We start from the raw sequence: 15,449 nt of genomic DNA on the forward strand, positions 1-15,449 counted from the left end.
GGTGCTTATGAGTCAAGGGGTCAAAGGGAAGGGTGCACGGCTAAGCGACGTGGCGTGTGGACGATCTCTTATTGGCTCACTGAATGGGTGCTGTGCAGTGGCTTTGGCTCAAATCTGGAAGGGCAGGAGGTTTGTTTACTACGACTATTCCTCTACTTTCACTGGAGCAGAAAGTACACTTGGCAGAGAAACACAAATGTTAACTTGCACATTATTTTCCACATACAGCGTGTGGCTGACTACAGTATGTAGCTTTGTATAATGGAAAACTAAATATTTTGGCATGGATACCACTTGCTTTTTAACATTGCATAAAAATATTATCTGTGATGTAAGCTGTGGTTAAGACAAAAGTTTAATCAAACAGTCAGAAGCAAAGCAATACAGGGGACTAGGTATCAGATAAGTGTCTTACTCTTCCCAGTCCTTTCCATCTTTCTTTGGGCCAAAGCATCTGGGGAATTCACCGAAGTGAAAGGTAGAGTCCTCCCCTCGTGCATGTTCACAAGTTCTTCATTTAGTCACTGCAATGGCCGCTGCTGCAATGCACAAACACAAAACCACACAAGACGGTGAGCTTGCTCTGCCAGACAGCCTTCATAAGATATTAATATCGTGCAACCGCTCAACTGGCCTCGGCATCTGTCCAACCCGATTAAAACTCTTCTCTCTTTCTCTCTCTGTGTTCTGTCTATCTGGATTGCCTCTCACTCTCATACCCTCCAAAGTGGAAATGGCAATTGGATCTGCAGAGTGACTAAAAGCTGGGGAATTGTTTTCACAAGTGTCTGCCAAATGGGGGGGGGGGAACAGCTCGGGAGGAATTCCAACCCTCTAGAGGAGCTGAAAGGCTCGTCCCTTTTCCCTCTCTATGTTACCCCCCCTCCCCACACACACACACACACACCGTGTTCTCATTCTCTGACTCTCGACGTGCCTCACTCTCCTGTCAAGTCCGTGCCCTCCTCCATACCCCCCAACCCAACTCCTCCTCTGAGATCCTTCTCAGACAAACACAAACAATGAAAAAAATCAAGAAGCCTCAACATTTTAATTTGATCGCTATTTTTAGAGCTCCGCTGAACTTGAAAATGCGTCCTGTCTAAGTAGAGTAGAAAGTTTGGTTTTTGGTTGTGGAATCTTTTGAAAATAGTTTTAGCATGATTCCGGACAAAACAAAGATAATCATTTGGTACATGTGAGTTTAAGTTACTCATCAATTATTCTATACTTCAGTCAGTCACAGATCATTTGTAGATATGTCACTACTGGACTGAGAAGGTCATATAACCATTACCCATCTTTTGCAAATATGTTGCTCTCTGATTCAACAAAAAATGACCTTGCTTAGGAAGATAAATGTCCTAAATTCTGCGAAATGCAGGTAAACCTACCATTTTTGCAAGAAAAAAAAAACTGTGGGCGAATAGATAATATGCTGCCAGTAGTTAACAATGGCTGGATAGATTTAGCCTCCCAAAGAGACAGAAATCTACATCTAAAAATGCATCTTGCATCTCATACAGTAACCTTCATGTGTCCTTCTACAACACAGAGCCTATTGGCCCACGCATTTTCCATTCATGCTCACTGTATATAATCAAGGTGGGAGAACTTCAATGAGTCTGCCTACCAAGAGGAACACAAACCCCTCTGTCTCTCTTTCCACCAATCCCCCTAGAGACCCCAATACACCAGGAAGACGAAGAAGGGAAATACTCAGCTCCTGCAAAAAATCTTGTTAATTACAAGCAGAAAAAAACAAATGTTTATCAGCCGACTCATCAAGCCAAACAAGCCAGGCGGTGGGACTAGGGGAAGGAAAGAGGAACCGAGAGAAGAGATATGCCCGATGAGGCCTCTTGCACAACACCACCCCCATCTCCTCCTCAAGGCCCTGCCACTGTGGGAAAAGCCATAGCCAACCCCCCTCTTTCAAATCCCAGGAAGCAATCTTAATTAGTGCACCTTTTTTTTTTTTTTTTTTTCGCTGAAGGGAAGGTAGCATTGCTAGTTGTAGTGGTGGTGGGTAGGTGGGGATGGGGGTGGTGACACACAAGACACAGAACAACAAGTACTTATTTTCCCTCATTAAAAGGAGGCTCAAGCTGCAAATCAGCCTGCCACAAGCCCCGACCTGCTGTGCTGCCATGGCTGTTGTTGTTGAGAAGTTTCGGAGCGTGGGCTGGCTGCATGGCGGCACGGTGTAGTTTCGCACCGCTAGCCTGGTGAGGCGTTGAGATGATGAGTAATAGAAGAGAGCGGAGAGAGAAGAGGAGGGGCATGACTTGGCTTCTGGGGGAGAGGGTCCCTGCTGGGTGGGTAGACGCAACCAATTAGACCAAGTCGACTCAGTCAACTGGTCCCACAGTGACTGGGCTAACCTCAGCACCAAGCCTTTTGTTTCTGATATCTACTGTGTTTCACATCGGCCTCAGAGACCTGCTTGGTATCAGGGGAGAAAAATGATCACTGAAGAGCAGACAGCATACAGTGCATCTCTACTTATCTTAAGGCTATCAATTTACTATACAATTGAATTGTTTTATATCCAAGACTGCTGATTAACTCTTTGAGAGCCACCACCATAATAAGAAAAGCTCAAAATAACAAAACTAACAAAAACAAACAAAAAAAGTGTAATATGGTTTTCTAATTGCACTAAAATATCCATACTGTCTATTACCATCTCCTTAATGTATTCATGATTGGCATACTTCAGTTACTTCACTTATGTAGCCTGGGAAAGTGTTAGCCCTGAGACGATAACAGCATTGTCAGGTTCAGATGGGTATCAGACGAGTCTGCCTGTGATGTTGTCTGAAGACACTTTTCAGCCCCTTCCAGCAGTGTTTCAAAGATGCACAGAAGACTGTTAATGTTGTGGCTACTAATACTGACATGTCTGAGTTAGTTATATTATTAATGTTGAAAATGTTCCTTTACAATAGCAATTCAAGTCTGCAAAGGCACTAGGTTTTCATCTGCAATGGACTTAGCCTCCGAAAAACATTATTTAAAAAAAACAAAAAACATATTAAATGCATGCGTTACTTGAAAGACTATACTTTTATTATTAACTGTTATTATGTTATCATGACAGCAATTAAAACTCTAAAAAGGACAATTTAAAAAGGAATCTAATTAAGAAAACTAACTACCCAATTATAAAGTCCATGTTGTATCTAAAAAGAACAACAAAATGTCTCTCTTTTCATTCACAAATAAACAGTTCAATAAAATAGAACAGATATGGTACGTTTAACTATGGCAGAGAAAATTGTCCCTGAAAAGATCCAAACCAACCAACACAACTCAAGCACATACAAATTCAACCATGCAACTTTGTATGTGAGCTGGAAACATCAAATTATCAACTAGGCACATTTCAAAGAGCTGTAGTTGAATAGGAAATAAAAGTGGAGAACAGGGGATATTTTGGCAGCTGATCATACAGAAAAGCAGTGTTTGATTAAATAGTCGGAACACTTGTCGTACGAAGGTGTTTGGGAACATACATTTTGAGACGGACAATTTGGCTAACATTAGTAGTTATCAAAAGAGGTTCAAAATCTGGCAGAAAGAGAACATGTGGCATCTGAGATTTGTATCTTTTAGCCGACAAGAAAGGCATTTAAAAGTTAACTTTGGTAACTTGAAAGTTGTGAGATATTAGCTGGCACTTCCAGAAAAGATTACAAGCATTAATGAAAAAGGGAGAACAGGGATTTGGATGTCTATGACCAAGAAATCTTTCTCCTCCAAAGAATTTAAATACATCACTCTACACAGTGTGGTTGGAGCTTTCATGAGTGGGAACATTGTCCCTTTAAAAGAGTTGAGGGTCTGTGTGTGATTGAATGTATTCACCCATTAGACTTTGTAGCTGTGATGCACTCACTCAGCTGTATGCATCACTAACAGCTAACAGTCTCCCGCTGCTAGCAGGCTTTTAGACTGAGAGGCTTTACAGTTCTGCATTTTAATAGAGAACTTTGAATGGAGTGACGGGGGATGGGTGAGAGACGGCGGGGTGGAGGGTAGAGCCAAAGGAAAGAGGCATCAAAATATTTTCAGAGGAAAATGAAGTAATGACAAAATACCCACCCGGAGCGTGCCGAGCAGAGGGGGTTTCTGGGAAGGACTGCCTTGGCAAGGGTAAGGCTAATGTGTCAAAAGAATGTCTGTAAGCATACTGAGCGCTGTCATGTCTAGGAGTGTGGGCCATTCAAAAGAGGGAGGAAAAGGTCCAAAAAGCAGTATTGAACATCTTAATTACTTTCTGCTTCAGTGCCAGAAAACATACCCCTGAAAAGGTTCAATTATGAGATATCAAGGCAAATCAGCTGCCCTTATGGTGGCTGCTTGCTCATCTGTCAATGGAGCTGGGTTAAGCAATTATGGGTTGATACTGTCAACTTATTCTCAAAGGAGACCTGGAGAGGCAACGATGTAATGCACTGTTTCAAACTGAGATACATTTGGTGGCCTTAGTCCTTAACGTGAGTGGTCAGGGAAATTAATGCTTGAAAGGAAGAAATGCATTTAAAAAACAAGTAATACAGAGTGAGGACATAATTTATCCATGACAGAACAACACTTTCATGAGCGGTTTCTAACTGCTGGCTGGTCAACCAAGTTAATTCAGTGGCATCTTGAATGAAACAGAACGTATTCACTCCACTTTTCTCTGGTCTGAAAAGAAAATCTGATTGAAAAAAGGCAAGAAAATCATGTGTTCCACTGAATCCCCGTAGGCCTAGAAATAAAATATTTAACTCGCTAAGCCCACACAGAACATAACACCTGAAAACATCTGCCAAGGTAGAGGGAGTTAGCGACCCAGAAGACTTACCACTGTCGACTAGGAAAAAGCTATCACAATTCCAGATTTTGACAACGGCGAAGTTAAAAAGGCATATTTTGTCATAAATAAAACATAGGAGTGCAGCATTTCGGCAAACTCCCCCAACGAAAGGTCCCAAGAGAGATGGGATGCTGTTTGTGAACTCATGCTTTGCACAGTAAAGGGGGCTATAGCACTGCGTCACCACGACTCAAACTACATTCCCACATCCAGCCCTATTCAGCGAGGACTACTCCTCTTTAAAAATTCATTAATTTACAGCAAAAATAGATTATAGATAGAAGCGCCCAACTGCACCAACCTAAAAAGTTTGGCTTGTGAATAGCATTAATAATGGAAGCAAGCATCCAAAACCTAGAGGCCCTGGCTCGGAGGCATAGCTTAGGTTTTGTTGCGCTTTATAATGGAGAGTAATTTACATTTTTTAGAAGTATTACAGCTTTTTGATGGTTGTTTATAATTACATTGTTTTACATGCAAATTGGCTAACAATTGTTACTCATTAAAACATAACCAGAAGAGTGCAACAACACTCTCAGCTTGTGTAAGACACAGGCTTTACACCGGGTTCACAACTGAAGTCATGTTGCTGCCAGCACCGCTGCTGAGTTCAATCCAAATGACAGCCCTTTAAAAGTGATCACCCCCTATCTTATCTTTTACATCTTTCTCTTTCAAATCACAGCAATGTTTTCCTAACAGAATCAAAGGGGATTTTGACAAGATAAAAGGATTTGCTGCATTTGAATTCAAATTATGTATACTTTCCTGGGGACAAGACAAAAATCACAATGCCTGGGAACACTGAGAACTTAAAAGTACTTAAAAAGAGGAGAAGTTTGCTCTAATGCATCGTCAGCCTGATGACAGAGGAGTCTGCTATGATACGGTTAAAGGTAAATCAACATCCAAGGAGCAGCTGATTTCATATCGTTGTTGGCAGAGTATTTAACAGCCAGGGGATGAAGGTTTTCACATCCACTCAGTTGCAGTGGTATGGAAATTACTTCTTATATCAGATCATTTCAATAATGACTTTGCCTAAACGATGATTTAAAGAACCAGTGTGTAGGATTTAAGAGGACGTATTGGCATTAATGGAATATAATATTCATATATGGTTTAATTAGAGTATACTCAATTGAAAATAAGAATCTCTGTGTTTTTGTTACCTTTGAATGAGTCCTTTATATTCACATAAACTGTTTCCACAGAGCCTACCATGTTTCTACAGTCCAGTACAGACAAACCAAACACTGTCAAGAGAGTGCTGTTCGCATATTTCATACATTTTTAAGTTTGGTTGCATTCTGCACCCTCACCTCTTGATGCCACTAAATCCTACACACCAGTGCTTTATACAAGTGATAATTGATATGACCTTTGGGTGATTAAAATGACCCGATGACCAGGTAATGTTGAAATGGCCTAATAATTACAGGAGGTTGATAGAGATGAAGCAAATGGCACGTATTCCTCATCTCCTTTAATAGCTGCTGACAAGCGATCTTCGAGCAAGGCACTTTCCCCAGAGCTGTTCTAACGTGTTCAGTGACAAGAGTAAAAAACGGCATCTCCCAGGCATCAATCTGTACAAATTAGTGTGTGGGTGTTGGTGTGGGGTTTTGCTAAAAGCATTTACTTAGTACATTTTTCTTAAGCAGTGGTGGAAGAATTATTCAGATCCCTTATTAAAGTAAAAGTACCAATACAGCAATGTTAAAATACTCCTTTACAAGTCCTTTAAAAGTCCTGCATGAAAAATCCTATTAGCAGCCAAATGTAGTTTAAGTATTAAAGTAAAAGTACTCATTTTGTCCCAATGACTGATACATTGTTATATATGACATGCTTAAGTTATAAGCAGTAAGCAGCATGTTATTGTTGTAGCTGCTGGAGATGGAGCTAGTAATTTCAACATTTATTGAAATTAAACCATGTGAGAGGGGTTTAGAGGGGGGTGGGGGGGTCACTATATGGTGGAGATGTTAACAACTCATAGACATCTGAAATGTGACCCAGACTACACACTGATTTTTGTAAGACATCAAAAGCCAAAAAGGCTGGAAACCACTGGTTTAATTTTGAGCAATGTGTTGTATTCATTGTGTCAAATCTTCATCTGAAAAGTAACTAAAGCTGTAAAATAAATGTTGTGGAGTTGAAGTAAAAAGTAGTATCAAATGGAAATACTTAAGTAAAGTACAAGAACCTGTACAGTAATTGTGCAAGTGCACTTGTTTACTTTCCACCACTGTCTTTAAGTAACGGATCTTTCCAAGGTTAAACACAGATTATGTATAAAGGCAGCAGCATGAAAAGGTATCCTATAGTCAACTATAGATCATGTATATACTGTACAGCCTATGGGATCAGCCAAGCACTTCCTGCACAGCATGTCAAAGAGATTGTTTTTTAGTTTTGAGCTGTGATAAAAAGATGTCTGGGTGACACACGTTAATCATGCTGGGTCTTTCAATCAAATTAACTCCCTATAGCTCAGACACAGAAATACCAGGATTGTGTCTTGATTCCACATGTACTTAAACACATACCTAAAATGAAATATTTAGCTCACTAAACCCACACACCACAACACCTGAAAACATCTGCCAAGGCAGAAGGAGTAAGCGACCCAGAAGATTTACCACTGCTGACTAACAATCTCACCATTTGACATTCTGTCATAAATGTATATCCAAATACAACTATATGTGTGGCTTCTGAATAAAACACATTTTTGTTGTAATTTGTGAACACTTCAGTGTCTTCACTCCATCATGTTTTAATTGGGCGGCAAATCATTCTTGGCAGGTACTGAGAAGACCGCCTGGCTGCCCAACATTACTTTTGAAGGCACACAAAAAGAATATAGTCTACCGTATTATGAGTTATAATGAATATGCAGGGAGACAACATAAAATCCTGACAGCCATTACTGATTCATATAGTAGCATATGGGGTTCATCTTTATCAAAGAGAGTCATGTAGTGTATCCACAAATAGCCCTTAATTCAACTTTCAAAAAGTCATTACTACACTCGTTTCTTAGCATTGCATTTGCTGACATTGACGATAATTACAACGACCTTTCCGATGATAAAACACAAATCAGTAAAACATTATGAGGGTTCCTTCTCTTCACGTTTCATGCGATTCTGCATAACGTTTTAATGAGGCATTTAGGGGTCTATGAGTGATCTACTGAGAAAGTCTACAATGGCAATCAGCAGTGAGTGTGGCAGCTGTTCAGCAATTAAAAAGCCAAATTACCCTCAATCAACACCATTTACAAGCGCAAGTAAATCTCAGAGCAAATAATGATGAGAGAAATCTGTTCAGACAGCTCTCATCTTGATAGGAATTAGAGGCGCATCCAAATCAGGAGCAGGGTACTCTCTCAAATGCTTTCCCATTCTGTCACACAAACACACACACAGACACACAGACACACACACACACACACACACACACACACACACACACACACACACACACACACACACACACACACACACCTCCCCTTGTCTATGTGTTTTTCAGAGAAATAAAACTGTATAGTATTGCTCTCTACACTGCAGCATGATAAAAGATAATGACTCCTTTACAGTATAAGATAGTCACCATTCACAGTAAGGTTATGGTCGCTTCATAGAAAGAGGCAATGCTGATCCATCAAGGCGGCCTATGGAGAGAGAAATCTATAGCGTCTGAGCATAAATGCACCATCAACAGCAGATAAAAGTGACCTGCATGCACTGTTGAAAAGAGATGCACTCAAGAACCGACAAGCCACAGTATCTTCTGTCTGCGTCAGCTCAACAGTCAAAATATTAAAACAATGAATTCACCCAATTTACTGAAAGGTAAAGATTGTGCCATCAACAGTCCATCTACAGAACACTTGTTAATATTGATTTAGTTAGTTAATGTTAATTTTCAACAAAATATTAACATCAGTTTGTAAAGTGCAAGTTTGACTTTATATTTTACATCCTAATATTGTAAATGTCCTTTCTAAATCTTAACTAGACACATGGAGCCTCTGAAAATCCTTTAAATAGAGTGAAGACTGATAACCTGCATGGCATGACGCATACATGCATAATTGTATCCATGCACACATACTGTAGAAAATCTAGACATATAGCCTATGCACACATACATAGGAAATTATTAACAACTATGCTATGCTGTTAATGACACCTTTATTCATAAACCCAAATATAATGAATTAATCTTGTAAAACAAAGTTCTGATTCCTCCAAAGAACATTATTTCAAGTGATCTGACTAATCTCCCTCAATGAAAGTTTCACGTCCTCTAAACTTTTTTTTTAAATTAATCACCGTTACAAAACAATACATAGTTTACCTTATTGACACTAATTAACGCTGCTCCCAACATGAACGCATCACTGTGGTTGGACTCTCAGTCTTCCTGGAGCTGGTGTGTTGCTCGGCCAGGATCTATAAGCTTCCACTGTTATCACTCCAAAAGTCTTTCCAGCTGTGCCAAGAACTGTCTGCTGTTCCACTTCAATTCACCACTTGGATAATTGTTTTATTAAACAGAGCTTTCTTCGCAGCCTGCCAGCCCCGCTGTTTGAATGCTGTAAGACTAGTATTGCAAACTTATAGAAGTTGACTTGATCTGACGGAGATTTGGGATAAAGACAAACGCTACAGTGTCTGTATGCATGCATATTGTGACAGCCAGCGAACTTGTCATTTAGTAAAACCACAGCACTTCTTTTCCAGTAATTATTTGTCACGAATCCTCACATGACTGAAATTAAACAATTCTTCTGCACGGACTACTCACCGTCGTAGGTGAATATGAACCGGTTCAGTTTTTTTTTTTTTTTGTACACTGGTTTCAGAAGCTCCAGACGCCTCTTGTGCACTTGAAAATTTTTCCCTCGAAGACAAAAGCTCCAGCGGTGTGTGGACGCTGTCACTCCGGGTGCACGTACGGTGCTCTGTGGCCGTCACACTGACCGCTGCTGTGGTCACTCGACTGTCATGACGGGCGGACACGACCCCGCTATTCTCGTTTGCGCTCAGCAGCACGAACAGCCCGGGTCTCTGTGCTCCGCTCGGCTGCTAAATCACCGGAACTACTTCCAGCGCCAGCCGGAGCACGTTGAAGATAAATTCATGCACCACAATAGGAAAAATGAAATCACGTCCATTTAACTAGTCCCCAATTTCAATATTAATGAGATTCTACTTGGATATAATAAGACCTATTATAATTATGAATGGCTAAATGTGTCAGTATGCTGTTGTTATAACCTAAAAATAAAAAATAATAATAGTTATTATCAGCATTACGATTAAAGAGTTTTATGATAGAGTGATCATATGTGGGGGTATGATGGAGCCTATTATTCATATGCATATTATTATTACAAGAAATTATTTTTAACAATGATAATGACTGTTTCACTAAAAGGAAAAGCTATAGAAAATACTATCTGTCTGTTTGTCAGACACTAAAACACAGAATAACTGTAGGCAAGGAAACGTGTTCATTGATAATGCTTACACATTGTGTTATAGTTGAGGTATTCCTGCATACCTGTAATTTGTTGATGGACTATTGGGGGAGCACTGATTTGAAGACACAGCGCACCCACCTGGACAAGGTATCAGTCAGGGCACCTTGCTGGAGCTGAAGATTTAAAGGCAGAATGCACTGATTTCTTTGGCATTTTAACTCAATAGCAAACAATTTCAAGATATATTTCAATGCATAATCTTTCATTAGACTATGGTGATGTCTGATGAATCTGTTGCTTTTAAGTATTTAGATTGAAGGGCCTACAGTTTTCCTTCTTCTACAAACTCTTTGGGGCACCTAATGCAAAAACATGAGCAGTTGTGTTTTGCTAATCATGAATTCACAACACACAGACAACTATTCCCTAGGATGCAAATATCTACCCAATGTAATGTTATGCTAATTATTTGTATGTTTTGCATGTAAATATTAGATGTCAATGCACACTTTTCTCCCGCAGCTATGCATATGTAGTTCCCTCAAATATCATGACTGAGAGGATATCAACCACAAGACACAATTACTTACATGTGTACAGTTCATTTCTGAAAATTGAAAGTACAGCCATCAAAGGCACATTTTGAATGGAGAGAGGACCTGCTGCACTGTCACAATGAACAACAGCGTTATCTGTTACAGTATGTTAGCTCCTTTAAGAGCAGACCTTATATCTGAGTTATGCTATAAATTGTTAACTTTGTGAATTAGTTGGAAGTAGCTCAGTAAATACGAGCATGCAAGTATGAAAGAGACATGACAGTGGCATAGGCCAGGTTTAAATGTATGCTTTAAAACTGCTTGTCTCCATAGATGTTTGCTGTAGAGTTATTAAACAGTTAACTCTGTAATCCCACCATAAAGTTTATAATTTGCTTGTAATTTGCATGCATCTAGATACAAAATGAAGAGTGAAACACTTAAAGTGAAAATGGAGAGGCATGACTGTTTGAAACGCCTTTTTATGTCTCGTGAAAAGCACTTTGAATTAGAAGTTACTGAAAGGTGCTATACAAAGAAAAGAAGAGCATATTTCACTAGCCATATGCTTGATATATTTTTGAAATGTAACTTTTGCTATTTAACTTGAATGTTTGGCCTTCACTATGCAGACTGGTGAACATGCAGGAGGCTCTTTACAAATACTTCTGTTGAAAGAGGAAGGTCACGTAAGTTTAAGATATGTAAGTAAGAACAGATTTTGTGACATCACACCTGGCTTTGAAGCCAATAGGGGTCCAAATAAGAGTGATGAGGAACCTTGAAGTCTCCAGTGCACATACTGTACATTTAAACTGGACTTTTCAGAGAAGAAATTAAGAAATATTTGCACATTCATATATATAGTTTTCAAAAAGGGAAAACGAACAGATTACTTTTTTTGTGTTAAAACCATATTAGATACAAATTATTATATCAATTAAAAACATTCCAATATTTTTAAATGTCTTGAATTGGACTAGGTATCAGTGCTGGATACCATTGTGGTATCGACTGAAATAATCAGACTTGGAACAAATTATCCATGAGCTTTGTCACATGGATCCATTTCCACTTATATCTGTGTTAGGTTTAGGAATAACTCAGTGCTGCACTCGTCTGGATGGTGGGGGTGTTTGCAATGGATGATTAGTTTTCAAAGCATTCAGTCATAAACTGGAATGTGCATGACTGTAGACTGTTTCTTTATATATTACCACTTCTTCATAAATGACCATCTTTGGCTGAATAACTCACAACAACAATAAAAGCTTGTACATGTTACATATTTTAAAATGAGAAACAATTCATTATATATTATTTTTCAAAACATGTCATTAGTTTTTTTTTGTCAAATCATTCTAAATTTCCTTGTAAAACTTAGTGGAAAATAGTATTTAAAATCAAAAGAAGAAAACAAATGAGATGAAAACTTGTGCAATCTTATTCTAATAGCCCAAAAGTTGTAATTTGTAAATCCACCACCAGAGTGCGCTTTAAGCTAAGACAATACTCTTATGTATCTTTTTTTTTTCCATGTCACTGTGCCTTATATGACCTAATCACATTTATTTAAACTCTTCAAACTGTGAATAACTATGCAAAAACACTGCCACACTTCAAGTCATTAAATAAACAGCTAATGCAACACTATCCTGGGGTGTTGGCTTGACATTACAGCCAATAACACTGCAGTATTTGTTCATCTCATGATGCAAACTGTGAAAGTTATTAAGAGTTTTTATTATACGTTAGTGCATTTTGTGCTGTTTTTATCCAAACATTGGTCAACTTATATTGAGCAAATTAAATCTCTCTTTATTGTGTTAATTTACTTACTTTTTACAATTCATTACACAAACTATCATTTCAGTTCATCCTTGAGGGTTTATCTGTAGGATGTAAACATGACCAATAAGAAGTAAGGTAGATCTTGCAGCAGAAAATGTCTGTCTGTGGTTGACCGACGTTTATAAACAGGAATGTGTCTGCTCCGGCGCCTTCCCCTACTTGATGATTGGCCAGTGCCATACGACTGGCTTAGCCCGGTTTGATCCAGTTGGCTTTCCGTAGCTCGTAGAAGACAAAAACACAGCAACCGGTCATTCAACTTGATGTGCGACATGTCAATGCAAATATAGCGCTTTTCCAATTGAATACTCAAGTTGTATAGGATCTATCCTTCGTATAAGGTTAAGATGCGCACATGCAAAGAGAGAGAGCGAAGGAGAACCAAGAGAAATGTGCCTCTCATCTTTTCGCTCCATCACCACATGGAAGTGTTTTCCCTCCACTCGGCTGACACACGGTAGCCACCATTTGAACATTACTGGAGTTTATTGTAAAATAAACTACTCTCGGTTTATAAAAATGATGTAGAACAGAAGAAATTGTGGGTAGTGTCTTTGCTTTGTAACGACCTTCTTTCATTTCCTGCCACTTCGGCATGGAGACAGCGCCGTCGGTGTTCGCCAAACCATCCTCCCACCGTCTGGTCTGAACCGGTTCGGAAAGTGCGCAGTCTCGTGCGCACTGCAGACTCCACGCACAGATTCACGCGGCACTCCGCGCGCACTCAGCGGGCTCGGCCCTCCATGCCGTTTAGACCCCCGTCATTGGTTGGCAGGCCCGCGACCCGCCCACACCTTCCGCGTGCTGTTTGGACAATGAAACAGTTTACGAGTTTTGATTGGTTAATGGCTGTCCAAACCCTTTATTTTGGGGCCGGTGTATGCCGAGTCGTGTGAGCCTCTATATGCAGAGACATGAATGCCCCTCGCTGGAGTGCGCACATAGTTGAAGAAGGCTCCCAGACATTTACAACGATTTTTATTGACCTGTATCTTCTGCCAGAGGGCAGATAAATCATCATTAGTGTACAGTTTATGAACGTTTAGAACAACACTGTTTTATTAGACTCGCAAACTAACATTTCAATGATATGACAAGGTTTCTTTGTGCTTCAAGATTCCTTTATTGTTATTTCTCAGTACTCACAAACACCGAAATGAAAGTATGTTTCTCCCAGACCAGAAAGGAAAACAATGATTTAAACAGATGTAACTGCTAAAAATAGAAGATTTATTAACACATACTGAGCAACTATATTAAAAATGTTTTTTGGGGGTAGGAGGTTGTAGACACTGTAAAATGGCTGGTCCAGTTAAATACATTTACTCTACTACAAAAGTCAACAGGCAACAAGCTGGGAGTTAAATCAGGCAACAAATCTAAAGGTACTGAAACAGAGAGGCATTTAATAAGAGAGTATAGACATGACTTTTGTATAGATGACAGCAGGAAAATGCCAACAATTAGTCTGGCAAGTTCTACATTTACAGAAAAACAGATTTTATGTAGATGTACAAACAAGTAGAATGGGAATGGTTTGTTGAGAAATGTTTAGAGGTTAGGCGAGGACACTTGCAAAATTCAGAGTATCATGGAATTGTTTTCAAGAGCCGTACAGTGACAGTGTGACTTGTTTATTAAACGAATCACATGTCCAAATTGCATCAAATTCAACACAACACCCATATATCTCAAAAACACCAACAGACCCCTCAGACCCTCCCATTAGCATGTTGGCAGTGCCACGCTCAAGGAAAAAAAAGGCTGGGAACAGGGCCTTTTCTATAGTGGCCCCTCAGCTCTGGAACAGCCTGCCAGAGGCTTTTAGACAGGCTGAGAGTGTTGACACTTTTATTCTCTGGCTTTAAACTGTGTTTAACATTTTTTATTTATCTGATTTATTTGGGTTTACTTTGTGAAGTACTTTGGTGCAAAGTGTGTTTGCTTTTTAAAGTGCTATATAAATCAAATAAACTTGAAACTTGACATACATACAGACAGATTTCTTGCTTTGTATAGGCCTAGAAAGATGATTTATATTTGTGTGTCCATGCTAGTTGTCCTGTTAAATAGCTTACAAAGCTACTAAGCTGCTAATAAGGCTCTTATACCAACAGTGGCTAGTGTTAGCTCAATAAATCAATTCACCTTCACAAAGTACACTTTTCCATATATGTTGTATAAAGCATGTTTTGGTGGATTTCTTATATATCAGTAGATAGACTAGAGTCTTTAAATGTTGCGAATCCCCCCAAAACAGTGTGATCAAACAGGCTATTAATTGTCAGCATATTAATTAATCAATTAATTCCATATTAACTTTCCATATTAAATTGAATAGTTTGTCTGCCTGCAAATAGAAATTATGACTCAGGCTTGAGTAAATTGAATAAAATAGTAGATTTTGAATAAAAGGAAAACAGTGCATGTGTTTGTAGTATTTTTTTTTTTTTCATTTTCACTGAGGGTGGATCCTCCACTAGACTCTACCAAGCGCAGAGGAGCCCTGCATGCCTGTCTACGGCCAGACTGTTGATTTCACTGGGCAGGCTTAACTCCTCATACAGCACGGCCCCAACTGTGCACGGGCACGCGGAGAAGTAGAGTTGTAAACGAAGCGCGCGCGGGTGAGCTACAGAAAAAAAAACAGCGTGCACTTTTCAGCACCAATCCCTCCTGAACAGCAGCC

Source organism: Scomber japonicus, chromosome 4 (assembly GCF_027409825.1).
Source record: "Scomber japonicus isolate fScoJap1 chromosome 4, fScoJap1.pri, whole genome shotgun sequence".
NCBI classification, from domain to species: domain Eukaryota; kingdom Metazoa; phylum Chordata; class Actinopteri; order Scombriformes; family Scombridae; genus Scomber; species Scomber japonicus.